Source organism: Syngnathoides biaculeatus, chromosome 2 (genome assembly GCF_019802595.1).
Source record: "Syngnathoides biaculeatus isolate LvHL_M chromosome 2, ASM1980259v1, whole genome shotgun sequence".
Classification (NCBI taxonomy): domain Eukaryota; kingdom Metazoa; phylum Chordata; class Actinopteri; order Syngnathiformes; family Syngnathidae; genus Syngnathoides; species Syngnathoides biaculeatus.
This window is the reverse complement of record NC_084641.1, coordinates 32,660,673-32,679,059: the sequence shown is the minus strand read 5'-3', so window position 1 is coordinate 32,679,059 and position 18,387 is coordinate 32,660,673. Positions and strand designations below refer to the sequence as shown.

General features: G+C 40.2%; 1 protein-coding gene across 8 annotated transcripts in view; it reads right to left on the bottom strand.

Annotated features, from left to right (window-relative positions):
• The window catches only part of hdac7a (histone deacetylase 7a), a 61,881-nt gene that overhangs the window by 26,072 nt on the left and 17,422 nt on the right, over positions 1 to 18,387 (bottom strand). The gene's annotated exons all lie outside the window — the stretch shown is intronic.

Below are 18,387 nucleotides of genomic sequence, written 5' to 3'. Positions count from 1 at the left end.
ATCTGATGTACACCTAGACGTATTTCCACGCTCTTTGGATTCTGTTGGTAATATTTGCATTGCAGAGTTGAGTCAATGGGACCTATTGCCTCATCTGGCACTGAAAACACGATCCAGGAAAGGAAGGGCTCGGGAAAATGCTGGGGGTGTGCGCGCGCACACACACACACACACACACACACACACAACACACAAACACACACACACAAACACACGCCCCGAAGCAATTTGGTGTGACATCATCAATGTGTGCTGTAGTTGGTAGTCAAATGTCAACCTGCAGAGTGTGAAGTATAAATGCCACTCATTGAGAAGGTTGCCAGGGCTGAGTAGAACAGAATCCAAAGCAGCTCTTTGGGTTAATGAGACATCGTGAGCGTTGCTCATATGAGGAGGTGCCAATGTACACAAGCCATGACTAGAATGTCAGAAATCTCCCGGTCAACACACATACTGTTTCTGCTAATGACAGCGAGAAGCAATGCCCTTATCATTGGAAAGGAGGAGAAAATGCTCTAACAAAGTGAATAAAAAAAAAAAAACAAAGACATTTGATTTGTTAGGGATACCAGTATCTCTCCATGACTCCCAGTAGTTATAAATATATACTAGTCTAACATTGACTCAGAGTAATCTTTTGTGTCTACGGGGGGGGCGGGTAAGAAAATAACATGCCTAAACATGCATGCAAACAAGTACAACAGATAAACCTTGTGATGTAAGTCACGACCACTGTGTTTTTTGGGAGTGTGACTACTTTATAAATTCTCATATCAGTATTTACTCGGGACAAAGAAGCAACCACAACCAAAACTCAACTTCGGTTGATCATCTTGTTTAGACTAGCTTGCTTATCGGGAAATTATTTAGGGGTTTGAATTAAAAAAAAAAAAAAACATGAACCTAATGACAATGCCCAATTGTTGTCTGGAATGCAAAAAATAAGTGACATTCTTGACCATTGCCATATGTCACAGCCATGTTATTAAGACACCTGAGAACTGATTTAAAGCTCAATAGTAAAGTGTATCTCCTTTTAGTCTGCTTTTGAATAACATTAAGTACATTATGGTCTTGCTACTGTTACTTTTGCAGTAATTGAAGCTCCTGCAATTTCTATGTATAAAAACCACAGTCAATACATGGGCTGAACATTCAATTGGAGAAATAGTCTCTTTAACCACTTGGTAGCCAGGCTTCCCAGTGAGTAGATACACAATGTCCTTTGGCTTGTGAAATAACTGATAATCACACACTTCCCATGTAGGAAACAGTACTTTAAGGCTAGAAACAACGCCATAATTGTTCCGTCAGTGACCCTCTGGAACCACATTTATTTTCTCCCCCGTCATTTTCTCTACCAGTCATTTGAAGCTAAAATGTTTGTATATCATCTTAAGAATGATATTCGATTACTGTCCATTACACTTGTGAATCATGCTCAGACAAGGAAAATATTTTGATTCTGCCGTGGAAGGTCTGTTTTGATTGCTTTTAAATAACATCGTTATCCCGTCAATGGATCGGGTTTGTGTCGTGTCAGCATGAAAGTACTCTGTATGACATATTTGGTTCTGACAGCCTTCAACTGTCTGGAAGGGGAACCAAAAAAATAAAATGAACAAATACCCCCAACTCTCTTAATTCAACTTTATTGCACTTTAAATACAACCACAGCTCAAAACAAACTGATGTAAACAGATAAGAAGTAAACTGAAAAAAAGGAAAAAAAAATGAAGAATCATACCAATTTTAACAATTTAGGAAAAACAAAACAACTATAAAAGCACAAACACACAAACAGATACTGAGTCCTCAGCCAAGCCGTTTAACGAAATATAGACATAAGGGTAGGAAAAGATACATTTATACTTCCTTCAACTCCTTTTCTAACATGTAAGCAGTTAACTTATTACCTACATTTGTTGATTTGTTTTTTTTAAATCTACGTTTGGATTTTTTAGGGGTTTTAATTAAGTTACTGTATTACACTTTCCCAAGTATCGTACGTTTATTTACACATTGGAAAAAGTTATGCAGCCAAAATAGCATCATCATTTTGCGGAAAAAAAAAGTTTGTTTGGAGAATTGGTGAATTGTTGAAAAACGTCCAATCTTCAACTATTTGTGTACTTTGTGATTAACTTTGAATATCTGTGTGAAACATTATTCCACCCATAAAAATGGTTATGACGCAAATATCTCATCATTTCACCAAATGTGTATTGCAGATTTAAAAAAGAAAAAATGTTTCTTTGAATTTACCCCAGGTAAGACACCTCAACTTCTTCTTCTCCTTTCGACTTGTCCCGTTAGGGGTCGCCACAGCGTGTCATCTTTTTCCATCTAAGCCTATGTTGTGCATCTTCATCTCTAACACCCACAATCCTCATGTCCTACCTCACAACATCCATCAACCTTTTCTTTGGTCTTCCTCTCGCTCTTTTGCCTGGCAGCTCCATCCTCAGGACCCTTCTACCAACATACTCACTCTCTCGCCTCTGGACATGTCCAAACCATCGAAGACTGCTAACACTCACCATTGCTCTGTAATGTTGATCCCAAGTATTTGAAGTCATCCACCCTTGCTATCTCTTCACTCTCGAGCTTCCCTCTTCCTCCTCCACCCCTCACATTCATGCACATATATTCTTTTTTATTTCGGCTAATCTTCATTCCTCTCCTTTCCGGTGCGTACCTCCATCTTTCTAATTGTTCCTCCGCCTGCTCCCTGCTATCACTGCAGATTGTGCGTTCCTCTTCTTCTTCTGCTGACTAAGCCGCTTTCTTCCTCTTTTTTGTCTTTGACCTACATTATCTGAATTTCTACCTACGCCTTGCAGATTAACAGTGCCGGGGCGGGCGTGGTTAGCCCAGGCCACGACCTATCCGTTATGGAATTCGTTTCATGATGCCCTTCCTGACGCAACCCTCTGCATTTATCCGGGCTTGGGACCAGTCTACAGATTACACACTATTGTGCTCCCCAACGGGCTCCAGATAGTCAAAAAAAAGCAATCAAATAAACAAAGTCAGAGCATGAGGTACACAATTCACATACTACCATTTCTATGTCAAAGTTAAAAGGGTATGAGGGTAAGAAGGTTCCAGTATGAAAATATAAAGGATATGTAGATTTAAAGGATATGGGGATGAAAGAGATTCGAACCACAATGGCTCTCACTCCAGTAGTTGAAGGTTGTCTACTTGTACAATTTCCTATCAGTCCTCATTGCCCTCAATGTACAAGTTATTTACGTCGTACAATTTAAATCACTCACGTTTGATGTTTCTTCATCAACAACAGTTTGATCACAAACGCATCTCGTTGTTAGCCAGCTAAGCTAAGGTTTAGGCCTATGGGCAAGTTTAAGTCGACGTTTCCACTTGCCCAACTTCCTATAATTACTCACAGTCCTCGTTGTAAACTATACGAAGGGGTTGCAGGTCGTGTAAGTACTAGCGTTTGATGTTTACCTCTTCAGCAAATATTTGATTACAGACGCGTCTTGATGTTAGCGAACTAGGCTAGGCTAGGCTAGGCCGCGCAGCTTCAACACGAACGATACGGCTCCAATTTGGGTACTAAGATTACACAGATGATTTTGGTCCAGTGAAATCGTTGCCGGGGCGTCCCACGTCGAGTATTCACAACATTCGGTCCAAATGCAGCAGGATTTGTTTTGTAAAATACCTCAACTAAATGACAAATGGTGTTAATTATAGTAAGAATCTGCAACCATGTGTTGGGCTTGGAAGCGTTTAGATGACATTCATTCACGATTTATTACAGCACACTAATGTTAAATAATCACCTGTCTATTTGAGTTCAGTGAAAATTTGTGCTTAGTTGCTTTTTTGCAGGGCACAACCAACCATTCACACCCACATTCTCACCTACGGGCCTTTTAGAGTCTTTAATTAACCTGTCATGCATGTTTTTGGGATGTGGGAGGAAACCGGAGTCCCCGGAGGCAACCCACGTAAGCAGTTGGAGAACACGCAAACTCCACACAGACAACGCCGGATTTGAACCCGGGTTCTCAGAGCTGAGGGAGATCTGTGAATCTGTCAATCACTGTTGCACCGTATAAATATAATCCACCTGTAAATTCTATATTTTAACACTTAACAAGTATACATTTTAAAATTATGACTGTTGAAATTTCTTGCCTGATAAAGTGTCTATCTGGGTGGCTTGATCCAGCTTCACTGAGGAGACTATAACAAAGTAGCAAAGAATTGTGTGTGATTGTGTTGTGCAGGCGCATGCACACTTGTAGTGCGATGACTACCAAGCAATTTGGCTCCATTTCATCCCAATCTATTTCATTTTGTTCTAAAGTAGTGGTGTGTAGTAGGACTGGTTCAACAGGTAAGACCAGAATAATGCAATCGCGGTGCAATTGAGCAATTAAAATGACAAAAATGTAAAGCCAACAACACAAAACAAACGTAAATAAAATAGATTAGAAAACAAACTATTGTTCCATGAAAACATATTTGCACCCTTCCTGATTTCTGTTTTTTTTTATTGCATATCAGACACAAAGGTTTCAAATCAGCAAACCAATTTTGATATCACTCAGAGATAACCCAAGAAAATACAAAAGGCAGTTTACAAATGCCAGTTCAATTTATTAAGGCACAAAAAAAAAATCCAAGCCATTCTAACCCTCTGTGAAACAATAACTGTGCCCCCTCCCCCCTTGTTAAATTACAAAGTCACTATGAATAACCACAAATTTGGCAATGGTGAGCTCAATTTCACAAGTCGTACTCAACCCTGATTACCACCATACTTGTTGAATCAAGAAATCAATTAAATAGAATCTGTCAGAGAAAGTGAAGTTGGCTACAATTTCTCAATAACCAATGCATTATGGGCCGGGCCAAAAAAATTCAATAAGAAATGAGAAAAAAGAAGTGGTTAAAATTCATCACTGTTGAAAAGGTTACAGAGCCATTTCCAAGTCTTTGGGGCTCCGGTGAGCCACCGTCAAAGTCATTATCCACAAATGGAGAAAACCTTCCCAGGAGTGGATGACCAACTAAAATGACTCCAACAGTGCAACGACAACTCACAAAAGAATCTCGAACAACATCTAAATACCTGCAGGCCTCGCTGGCCTCAGTTAAGAACCGTGTTCATGGCGCTACCATAAGAAAGACACTGGCCAAAAATGGCATCTCTGTGGAACTATTTTAGACCAACCTTCCTTTGCAAAAATGTTTTTGAGCAGGAACGGTCTTTTTAAGGTCATGCTTCTCCATTTCAACCAGATTCAAGTCTGGACTTTGACTGGGCCAAGCAAAAACTTTTTTTTTTTTTTTTTTTTTTCCCAGGGTACAAAAAGTCAGCTTTTTTGGGATCATGATCCTGCTGCAAAATCGATGTGGGCGTCAGCTTGTCATTTAAACACTCTCTCCTTCACGGTTTTATGAGAGATAGAGAAAAATAAATGGTTCCATTAATTAGAGCAGAGCGGGTTGTTGAGGTACTGAAGGAGAAAAGGAGCCAAAGACCATGACACTATTATCACCATGTTTGACTGTTTGTATGATGTTCTTTTTCTGAAATGCTTTGCTACACCAGATGTAACGAGACACACAGCTTTCAAAAATCTAAACTTTCATCTAATCAGTATAATAGTCTCACAAAAGTATTAGGAATCATCCAGATGCCACACCCAAAAAAAAGGTAAGATGAGCCTTGTAAGTTTTTTTTGGGTGGCAGGTAACTCTGGTATAGATGCCATTTTTGCCCAGTCTCTTACTTAGTGCTGTTTCATGAACACTGATCTTATCTGTGGCAAGTGAGGTCTGCAGTTCTTTGGAATTTTTTCAGAGTATCTTTGTGTACTCCTGGATGAGTCATTGCTGTACTTTTGAGGTAATCTTTGTAGGCCAACTACTGCAGGGAAGGTTTACCATGCTTCCATGTTTTATGAATGACTCTCCCTATGTTATGCTGGAATGCTAAAGCTTTAAATGGCTTTTGTAACTCTTATCCAGAATGGTAGATGGTCTACTACTTTATTTGTGTTCAATTTCCTTGGTCCGTGTCATTTTGTTGCATCTTTTTGGGATCTTTTGTCTGTATTGATTTTGTCAACACAGATTGTGTTTAAGTGATATGTTATTGGAAGATGTCTGGAGATAATCAGACTTGAGTGTGATTACTGAAAATGACCCCAAAATTGTGAATAACCACAATACATGACTTAACAAAGAAGGGAGGCATTCATTCTTCACATTGGGCCAGGCAATTTTGAAAAGGTTTTTTTTTTTTCGTCTTACTGGAATAAATTAATTTAAAAAGACAATTTTAAGGTCATGTGTTGTATTTGTCTAATATTTACATTTGTTTGATAATCTTAAAAAAACTTAAGAAACTGTAAAATTCTCAGAATTTGAGAAGGGAGGGCTTTAAATGTTCAGTTGTTTTGAAAGATTACTTTTATACATACACCAAAGGCAATATTTTTCCCACTTACCAACCATGCATTGTAAAAACAGAGAAAACCACTCCCAATATTAAAACATAATAAAGCCAACAAGACAAATGTCTTATACCCAAGATAAATGTGAGTCGCTGCACTGAAAGACTTCAAGCCTAATAATTAATTAGGGTCTTTCCTTTGTATCAGCTGACCACAGGGCGACGCAATCCAACGTAACTGAGCTATTCAGTAGTGTGGTTGTGCAACTACTATAGCTTACCAACAATGGAGCTATATTTCACAACAAAAATAATGGCAAACTGAATGGAACAAACAGAGGATAAGTTGATGGAGTAATCTCAGTCTGGTTTTCTGCTTTTTCTTGATGAAGTTGTTTGGGGTTCAATTAAATAATACAGCAGGAACTTCAAAACATTTCCAATTACAACACCAGCATTCCCTTTTTTCCCCCCTGCAGAGTGTTCTAGATCCTGGCTGTTGTTGGCTGATGTGAGAGTCAATCATTTCGCTTGGTGTGCAAAAGGCTTTAGTCACTTTGGCGTCTTGTATGGATTTCGTTCAATATTGTCTGCCATATTCCAATGAGTAGTCAAATCATAAAAATGTACAATTGCCCATTTGGATTTTGGGTTCATTTTTAGTTCTCTAGTTGTCATTTTTCATTTTTATTGACATTGTTTTTCAAGTTCAAAATTAAAATATTTAATATGGATATTGCATCTAAAAAAATATGTGTTTAAAGTCCAATGCAAACTATTAAAATATGGAAACATACACTTCAGAAAGAAGTCATATTTTTGTGCAATTTCAGAGGCATATTTTCCCCAAGAATGTGGTTGTTTTCCCAATTTTGGAACGATTACTTTTGAGATTCCACCGTATTTTTCAGACATTAAAATCCATACATTTTCTAGAGGTCCAAGGACTCGTGAGAACCCTGTAATAAAGTAACACAGTGTTTGTCTAGTAAACAGCCAGCAGTACTGCTGTTGCACTCACAAATGGCTCTAAAATTAGACTCCACTCCCCTTTAGTCATCTTTTACAGACTGCCACATCCTTTTTTTAACGCGTTTTGTTCCTTCTTATTCAAAAACTGTTTCATCAAAAATACAGTGGCATTATCTTGTATACCTATACCTATATCTTGTATTGCCTTCAAATGCCATTCAATAGTGAAGTCGAGAGATTCATTTGACCATTAAAACTAGCGTACTACCGTAAATATCCAGAGAAGCAGGACATTGATTTGCTAAAAATCTCGTGTCATACTTTGGTCACTAAACACAGATCAGGCTATGCACGCTCCATAATCTTTACAATCCACCGCAGTAACAACACGCATGGTGCCCATGGTAACGGGGGTGGGGGGGTGAGCCGGGCAGGAAGTCAAGTCTATAAAAACACAACAATGAGAGCACCAGGGCTACTTCCTGTTTGAGAGCTGTGTTTAGACGCACATTTCCTCCAGTCTCTGCCCCTGTTGTCACGTGGCTGCCACAGTGCCCTTGAGCTTTTATCACTTAATCCACAAATTGGACCCCATCCACTCAATTTCCTACCTGAGAAACGAGCTATATGGCGTCAGCCATTCATCCACATAAGTGTTCCCTCTCCCTCTGGAATGGACGGGTGATATGGTATCCACTAACATGCAAAAGGAGTGACTAAGAGGGACTATGAAGACAGCACCTTATTTTCCTGAACACTTAAAAAAAAAAAAAAAAAAAAAAAACAAGTGACACTCCAAATACTTAAAATGTTATCGATCTCTTACAATTGCTTGTACAACGCTTTATGTATGAGCTTAATTCATTCCATGACCACATCCATAACTCAAAATATGAATCTATAAAACCATCTTTCACCATTGAAATCAATGGAAACGCCGTTAATCTATTGCAGTCCTTGTGCTTCTTTGGTTTGTGCACGTCGGCTACTGGAGGCAGTATATTATAGCGACTTAAATCTAACTGAACCTAAACCAGTGGTATTCCAAAGATCCCAAGTGCCTGTTATGCCCAGTCTTGCAACACTGAAGCACATCCTGGTTGGTTGCAAGACCAGCCTTACTCAAGGCTGTTACACCTGGTGGCACAACCAAGTGCTGAAGTGTCTCGTTCTGTTCTGGAGAACCAGTGGATGAGGGTGAACGCCCTTCCACCCTTGTCGGCCAACTGGCAACCAAGGCTCTTTGTTCTGGAGGAGGTGAGTCAAACCGGCCACATGAACAAGCCACCAGACAACAGACAGCTGGCCAGTGCAAGAGACTGGAAGCTCTGCTTTCCATTTGAGATTGAAACTACCACCCTACGACCAGATCTAGTGCTTTGGTCTGTCTCTCTCAAGCTCGTCTACATCATCGAGCTCACAGTGCCCTGGGAGGGCACAGTCGAGGATGCGTATGAGCGGAAGCGGCTGAGGCATGCAGGACTTGTGGGCGAAGTGCAACAGCAAGGCTGGAGAGCAGAGGTACACCCGGTGGAAGTTGGCTGCAAAGGGTTTTCAGAGAATTGAGAGTCCGAGGGAAGGCCCACCAGCAGGGAGTCAGCGATCTCTCCAAGGCGCTGGAAAAGCCAAGCTAGTGGCTGTGGATAAAGAGGAAAGACGCCAATTGGGCCTTCAGGAGAATTGATGGCATCTAGGGGGTGAACCTGGGACGGTGGGATTCACCATTGAACCCTCCCAAGAGTGTCGGGGGCCTATCAGCGAAACACCTGATGATGGAAGGAAGACTGCTTGATAACCGGTAAAGTACCATCACTTTTTTGAACATGCCACAGAGCCTCATCGGAGCTGAAATATGCATGAATAGAGAGATATTAACATCTAGTCCTACCTAATACATCTGATCTAGTCATACAGACAGAGTTTCACCACTAATTAACTTGGTAAGCTACTGTGGTGTTGGTTAATTTTTTTGCAAAGGATAAAGAATATGTTTGTGAGAGGGCCCACATTATATGTCTACATGTAGTATTGCAGTTTTTGTGTTTAAATGTGTTACATTAAATGTTATAACACTGCCACACAGATTGCCTTTTTGTTAGCCTGTCTATGGCATTTTGCATTGTCTAGCATTAAGCCAACTGACATTTATAAACTGATGTGGGTGTTTCAAATTTCAAATGTGTAATTCTCCTTTTTTATCCAGTGTTCAACGTTAAATTTCAACTGAAGCTTCCAGCCTCTTTTATGAATAATATTTCAATATGTGCCAAACTGATGCTTATTGTGAAGAGAATTCCATTTGTTGCACCACAGCAAACCCCCCACCCCCCAAGAAAAAAATACTCAAATATATTATGTACAGTAGGCAGCACGGTGAATTAGCTGGAAAGCGTTAGCCTCATAGTTCTGGGGACCCGGGCTTAATCCCAGGCCCTCCCTGTGTGGAGTTTGCATGTTCTCCCCGTGCTAGTGTGGGTTTTCTCCGGGCACTCCGGTTTCCTCCCACATCCCAAAAACATGCAACATTAAACGGACACTCGAAGTTGCCGTAGGTGTGATTGTGAGTGCAGTTATTTGTGTCTATGTGCCATGCGATTGGCTGGCAACCACTTCAGGGTGCACCCTGCCTCCAGCCCGTTGACAGTTCTCCCTTGACCCTTGTGAGGATAAGTGGCTAAGAAATATGATGGATGGATGGGTGGATGTTATATACAGTACTATACATCCATCCATCCATCCATTTTCTGTACTAGTCATATTCATTAGGGTTGCGGACTTGCTGGAGCTTATCCTAGCTATGTTCAGGCGAGAGGCAGGGTCCATCCAGAAGTGGTCGCCAGCCAATTGGAGGGCAAATATAAACAGATGTTTCACATTCACATCTCCAGGAAGTTTTGAGTCTTTAAATCAAACTACCGCACGTTTTTGGGATGTGGTAGAAAACCGTAGTACCCAGAGAAAACCCACAAAGGCTGCATACCTGATATAAATGTTATTAGTCTTCTTCTGGCCAACTGATCAGCATTGTCTGCCTCACAATTCTGAGGATATGTGTTCAAATACGGCCTTGCCTGTCTGTCCTCCCATGACTGAGTAGATATTCCCCAGGTCCTCCAGTTTCCTCACACATCCCAAAAACATACATTATCGGTTGACCAAAGACTTTAAATTGCCTGTATGTGTGAATGTGAGTGTGAATCATTGTTTGCTGACCAGTTCAGGTAATACCAAGCCTTTTGCCCAGAATCAGCTGGGATAGTCTGCAGTCCACCCACGACCCAAGTGAAAGAATTTTATTAACTTGCATGAACAGTTTACAGATAAAGTATGTAAAAAAAGAAAAAACTGAACAAAGATTTTCATGAATTCCAAAAGCAATTGGAACCTTGAACGTGGGAAAACTGAGTGTGTAATTGAGCTTAAATAAAATTCAACATTTAACTTGGCCGCATTCCTAATAGCCCGTGTAAGCATGTAAAATAAGATACCCATTGTGGGTTATTTCAGCTGACTGCTGTTGGTTTTGCAATGCTACACGCACACATTTTAGAATTTGCAGGCGATTGTTTCACAGAGACCACCTGTTGATCAAAAAGCAAAGATGTCTGCGAACCATAGCACAAGTTCAGGTTGACAAAATAAAAGTTCTCTCAAGTTTCATCACGTGTCTACCAAGATGAAAGACAAATAAAAGATTACTGAAAAAGTAAGTGCAGAAGTGCTCACACACAGAAGCACGCGCACATACACACACAGTTGCTTAATGACTCTTGAGCAAAACAGGATCTCTAAAAATAGTCTAGTAGTGGAAGTAATGTTCACTCTTCTTTACATTGGGAGGCTAATTTCCAAGAACAAAATAAAGTGTTGCCAAAAATCTGATTTGCATCAGTGTAGTTTGGCAAGTTTGACAGAGGAACTATTTGTATTTCTATTATTAACTATGTTAAAAATATGTTCTCAGTTGTCTTAAAATTCAGATAAATCTGAAGGGTTAGCCTGTTTGAACTTACGTTTAGTTGGACTCTATATTACCTTGTAAAAAAAAGGGGAATAGCCAATGTTATTTCCTTTCGTTGTCTGCACAATTTTGGTGCTCGTGTTGTGTTAGCACTAGTCAGAGTTAGAAAGATGGAGGTATGCACTGGAAAGGAGAGGAATGAAGATTAGCCGAAGTAAAACAGAATATATGTACGTGAATGAGAGGGGCGGAGGAGGAAGAGTGAAGCTCCAGGGAGAAGAGATAGCGAAGGTGGATGACTTCAAATACTTGGGGTCAACAATACAGAGCAATGGAGAGTGTGGTAAGGAAGTGAAGAAATGGGTCCAAGTGGGGGAGAACAGTTGGCGGAAGGTGTCTGGTGTTCTATGTGACAGAAGCGTATCTGCCAGGATGAAGGGCAAAGTTTATAAAACAATGGTGAGGCCGGCCATGAAGTACGGATTAGAGACGGTGGCAGTACAGAAACAACAGGAAGCAGAAATGAAGATGCTGAGGTTCTCGCATGGTGTGAACAGGTTGGATAGGATTACAAATTAGCTCATTAGAGGAACAGCCAAAGTTGGATGTTTTAGAGACAAGGTTAGAGAGAGCAGACTTCGATGGTTTCGACATGTTAAAAGGCGAGAGAGTGAGTATATTGGTAGAAGGGTCCTGAGGATGGAGCTGCCAGGCAAAAGAGCGAGAGGAAGAACAAAGAAAAGGTTGATAGATGTTGTGAGGGAAGACATGAGGACAGTGGGTGTTAGAGAGGAGGATGTACGAGATAGGCTTGGATGGAAAAAGATTACACGCTGTGGTGACCCCTAATGGGACAAGCCGAAAGAAAAAGAAGACGTGTCGTGTTAGCACTAGAATTGGGGCTAAAAATTACTGTTCAAAAAAATGCCCAATGCTTGTACAACTAAGCAAATAATTTCGTGATCACTTTCATACCTTAATCCGAAAAATTAGAATTAAAAAAAGCTACATATACCGCAGTAGCATAAAAAAATATTAGACTCTGGAGCAATAAGTCCTGACTGCTAATATAACGTAGAACTTCCGCATGCTTACAATACAAAATGTTTTACATACAGACATAAATCATTCTGTAAGCATTCCATGGGTCCCAGTCATCTTTCACCTGACTCTGTGGTGCAATTTGCCTAAAGTTAGATACAACCACGCACAAAAACAAACGACGCACTGCATTCTTCTGTCAGAGAAACCAGGTGTGGAATGTTGATTGACAAATGACACTAGTTTCTGTTAAGGTATCACATACATTGAAGAGGTACACTCACAGCAATGTTCACATTTTCAGTTCTGTTTGCAGTGCACAGACGACCCAATGTCCATTTAAAACGCCAGCGAGTGGAAAAGACATTTGACATTTATACTGCTATGATTTGTCAGCAAAATTATTTAAAGCTATAGACCAGTGATTTCCAACCTCAATGGAGCCAAGGCACATATTTTACAATTGAAATCTTACTGCACACCAACAAACAACAATGTCACAAAAAGTGGATGATACAGTGAGTCCTTTCCCTTTCACGGTTCACCGTTCATGGTCCGCATTTGGTCACAATTTTTTTTTTTTTTTTTTCCAAATTTACCGTACTTATTTTCACGATTGTAAAGGTCTTAAATTCTCTTGTAAATTGGTAAGGTGCCAGAATAGACATGGCTCCTTACAATGCGGTCCACCTCATATGCACACTAAGTTCAACCAATTGCAAATGTTGTTGTCTGACTTGTTCACCAAAGAACTGTTCACTTGGACACGCTGATTACACTGTTTGCATGCATGGCAGCAAGTGTATGTATATAAGACACCAGATGATTGTGCTCATGAGGCAGTGAGGAACGATTGCATTTCACATCTGTAAGCAAAAGAATCTTACACAGGAAGTTTTTGGGTTAAGACGGTCTCGACCTAAGATGTTTCGACTTTACAACGCGTGTCCGTTATTTTGTCAGGCAAATGCTTGTCAGTGTTTGTGTCGTAGGAGTATTTTTGCTTTTTTCGCCCTCCTTTTTAGACATTATCACCCCTTTGTCTTTTAGCAATGCTTGTGCAGCCAAAAGAAAGTCCATTACCATGGAAACGAAGCTCATGATCATGAAAAGATTGGAGAAAGGAGAGACACCAACACCACCGAGGCTTCAGTTGGTCGACCGTGGTGACAATTATTAAAGACAAAGCCTGTATTTTAGTACGTGAAGTGTTTCGTTCCTATGTCGGATACAATGATCACAAAACAAGTTTGTTGGATACTTGTCGAGATGGAGAGGATTAAGGAGCAGGTTCCTTCGCAAAAGCTATGCATGGCCTCCCCTACTTCTTCTCCATCCACCTCTCAGCAGTAATGCTAAGTACATCATCTTGTTTATTTCAATGTATTTGTTTTTTTTATATAAAGTATTTTGATGTAAATTCTGACTTTAATGGTAGAATCCGACTTAAGTCGAAATTCAAGTTAAGTCGCTACTGTAGGAACGGATCTCAGTCGTAGACCGAGGACTCCCTGTATTGCCCTCCAAATTGACTGACATTCACAGAGTCACATTGAAAGTAAAATTATCACACCACAGCAAACAGAGTAGCATATCTAGCAAATACTCTCAAAATAATTGTCACAAAACATGCACTTTAAACGCTATTTACATGCTCCCAGCATGCTTTGCGGCACTATGGAGGTCCTTTTTTTTTTTTTTTAACAATTCAGTACACAAGTGACGGCATTGGTTAGATCGTTGGCCTCACAGTTCTGCGTTTGCATGTTCTCCCCGTGCCTGTGTGGGTTTTCTCCAGGAACTCCAGTTTCCTCCCACATCCCAAAAACATGCCTTAATTAGAGACTTTAAATTGCCCCTAGTTGTGATTGTCCCCATGTGCCTTGCGATTGGCTGGCAACCAGTTCAGGGTGTACCCCGCTTCCTGCCTGAAAATAGCTGGAATAGGCTTCAGCAAAACCATAGCCCTTGTGGGGATAAGCGGCTCAAAAAAATGGATGGATGGATGGATATAAAATAAATGAACAGATCATTTAAATGGACTCAATGCTCCACCACAGATCAGAAATCAACAACAAAAATATTGATCCGTAAAACCCGAGAAAATAATTGTTCTCATTTATACATAATTATCACTGCATGTTGAATGCTGACAGAATTGTGGAATTGCCCTTTGGCCAAAACGTTTCTCCCAGCTGCTGCAGTCCAGTTTTCTGTGGATTGTTGGGGGGGGGGGGGGGGTGAGTTAATATTAAAGCCCCCAACTCATCTGCAACATCCTGTTCATTTATGTCTAACTTGAAATCATTATTGTATCAACAACAATATCTTAAATGCATCTTCTGTTGGACTAGTTAATCTCAGATCCTACATCATAAAAATCATAACTAAATAGCCTTAATCTTGTCACAAATCTTTCTCATGGACTTCATCACTCTCTCTTGTTCCAGTGATCCCCTTCACATCAAACACATTCTCCACATTACACAACACCGATAAAGGCACTCAACACAGCAGCTCACTCTAAGGGATAACCCCATTTTATTTGTTGACACAGACGACACACAGATGGTCAACCTTTATCACGCCCAACCCAAAATACACACATCAAAAACACAAATGTGTTTAATAACTGTAGTTCAATTGCTTACCTAGAAAAGACTTATCATTGGAATGTTGAAGCAAAAATTATTCATTTCAAATCATCTGTCCTTGGTGTAACCAAACCTTGTGTCCAATGTTATCTTGCATAGATTCCAATCACCCCTTAATCAACCACAGGATGAAGACTTGAGATGATGGCTGGTAGACAGATGATTGATATGGTCATCAGCTTTAGGACGAATGAGTCATGGAAACGTGATGACATGGTGACAGATGCTTTGACGGTTTGTGGTGGTGAAGAGATTGGTAGCTAAAAAGAATTCCTAACGGCAGTGAAGGCTTCTCAGCCGATAAGCGTAAATGGTGTGAATTGGCTTATCCGGGTAAATACTCAGCTACCCTGCAGGTCTGGCCCAATTACATTTAACTGAGTCCACACCTAAATACTGGATAGTGGAACAGAACACAAAATAGCATAAGACTAATTCTCTAAATAAAAAGGATAACATCGCTGTCCAATGTAAAAGCCCCACTTTGTGACGATTAAATTCATGCATTAGATTTACAGTACTTGTTTTGGGTTTAATTGATATATGATCAATTAGACTGACGGTACAATTTGTTTTGAGCTGCTGATTAACAATGTGTGAAATTATTTCCTGATGTAAAATCCTCAACAACAAAAACTATAATGTACACTGCTAGGTTTAGTGCTGTGCCATATTTCCAAAACACTCATCCATTTTCCAAGCTGGTCATCCTCACAAGGGTTGTGGGAGTGGTGGAGCCTTGCCTAGCTAACTTTTAGCAAAAGGGAAACTACACCCTGGACTGGTCGCTAGTCAGTCACAGGGCACATATAGACACCATCGCAGAGTGGGAATCGATCCTACGCTGCCTGCAGCAAAGTTAGGCGTGTGTACCATTACACCATCAGTGACCATAGGTGTAAAAGAACATTATTCAAATCCCAAATCATGTAAAAACATTTGATTACCGAGGTTTGGTTTATAGTTCCAGAGAGTTTAAAAATAGGGTTTGACTGGAACAAGCCACAATGAATATTAAAATCTCTCTCTCTGTGGGAGGGCATTTTAGAAATAATCCCAGTATTTGCCTCAGTCAGTGCAAAAAATCTTAGACGTTGTGTCTAAGTGTTAAATGTCTAAACTAATCTAAACTCAGTGTTGTTCACCTACATCTTGTAAATTTTGCTCTGGGTAGATTTGCATTACTTACAGGTAACCTTAATTGCTTCCAGGTTGTTCTTTTAAAACCCGTGTCAGTTTGACCTTCGAACAACTTCTGAAGGACAGTAGTCGGTTCTTGTGAACCATTTTCTCAGCAATAGAAAGTACTTTTTGCTAGACAAAAACAACTATGAAAATGACAATGAGAACAAGCTTTGAACTTGTTGGTTGGACCGCAAATGTAAATAAACAGTGGAAACCAAGGAAATGTTTGTAGTTAATTGCCCTATTGTTTGAAATTGGCCACAATAAACATCCCTATTTTTAACACATTAGTTCTGATTTGATGAAGTGGTGTGGTTATGGATTGAAAGATGTCTCTAGGCCACCTAGACAATCATAACATTGTCCTTTATCTATAGCTATTGTATCTACCAGCATTTCTCACTATTCTCTTGATTAGTTTCAAGCTTGTCTTTTATCTGGCTTCCTCAAAATCAAAAACATGCTCCCTAGGCAGAGCTTTATGAATGTGCTTCCTCACACTTGGTCGTCTGCACAAATAAGATGGGGCAAGGAAACACAGACAGGTACCAACAATTCTGTTCACATCTGGTAAAGACATAAAAACCCATCACGAAACACATAATGAAAAGATGAAAATCAGGTATCACTTGACTTTTATGGTCCAACATGTGTAGAAAACATGCTACAAATTCAACTGCTCTGGGCAAATATTATGATACCCCAATAAAAGCATTTGCCCTGTAAAAAGCATAACAGGTTTCTTCAAACTTGTAATCAGCCAGTTTCTCCATTTAAAGGTTGAACAGTACATGTACTGTCCTGTTTGGTATAATGGTGTGAAAGTGCACTGAACATTGACCACACAAAGCAAAGGATCAAGCTCTCTTAAAAAAAAGAAAAAAAATGAAAGACAAGCACATTATCGTATATGGTTATGCCCATGTAACTTGATGTTAATGCGGCTAAAGACACTCTTCAAATTTCAGAGAACTTAAGCAGTATACAGAAAGGGGACTGGGCTAAAATCCTTGTCAACAGGTACAAAACCTGCATTGAGAGCAACAGACATGGCTTGATTACACAGATCCCTTCAAAAAGGATGTGCAATAAATATCAATGGTGTTATATTTTTCTGTCCAAGGACCGTGAGCTTTATCTTGGTTTGGACTACACGAAAGGCTGCCACATCAACAGTTTGTTTTCTACCAGTGATGGTGGCATCCTCTCTTTCAGGGCTGTTTGGTCTTAAATTCTTTATTCTCAGGGCTTTGAAGCATATGTATTGTTTGATGTTTGACAGCAACATCCACTCAGAAACACTAAAGGGGAAGCAAATTTTGGAAGATGGGTTGCTCAAAAGATTTCCAGAGACTTTTAGAGATAAGAGCACTAAAGCTATGTTCCTGATGATTCCACTTTTACCATTTTATTTTGTTTCTTGACATAACCACATACATTAAAGGTCTATTAACACATAAAGGGTGATTTTTAGTATGTTTTTAAAGAAAAACAAGGCAGCCGAAATGAACCCATCTTTTTTTTCCACCACACGTCATGATGTTGTCGTATATGGACTTTTGCATTTCCCGCCATGATAATCCTCTCGAGGCATTTGTTATAGAGAAGAAGGAGGAAGTGATGTTTTTTTATAGACGCCGACACTGGCGGGTTTGTGTGTTTATACCAGTTTTACCGTGGGAAAGTAGCTGTTTTCCCTTGCGTGTTAGCCAAAACCCTGTCTTGTTGTATTGCTGGATTTTGCCCGAACACTCGGGAGGATGGATTCACTCTTCACACTTTTCCAAAAGACCCGGTTCGTCGTGAAAAAATGGATTGCACAGGTGCAAAGGACGAGAGCTTTGTGGGTTCTAAATGACAGGTAGGTGTGTATAAAAAAATAACAGTTGTGGGGGACGACATAATCCTTCTCTGAGAACGTAACAAAAGATCTACGTCATAACTTAAAGTACGTAAGTCAGGGGTGCTAAATGTGTCAACGTGCACGGGCCGACGTTGTCCATCGCCGCCGCCACGGATTTAGGTCGGGCGGGGAGGTAGTTTGGCTGCGTGCGGGAGGGGAAAAGAGCTCCCCCTCCACTGGCCACCGGTGTCTGGGCACCCCTGAAGTACTTACTTCGCCCGGCATGGGT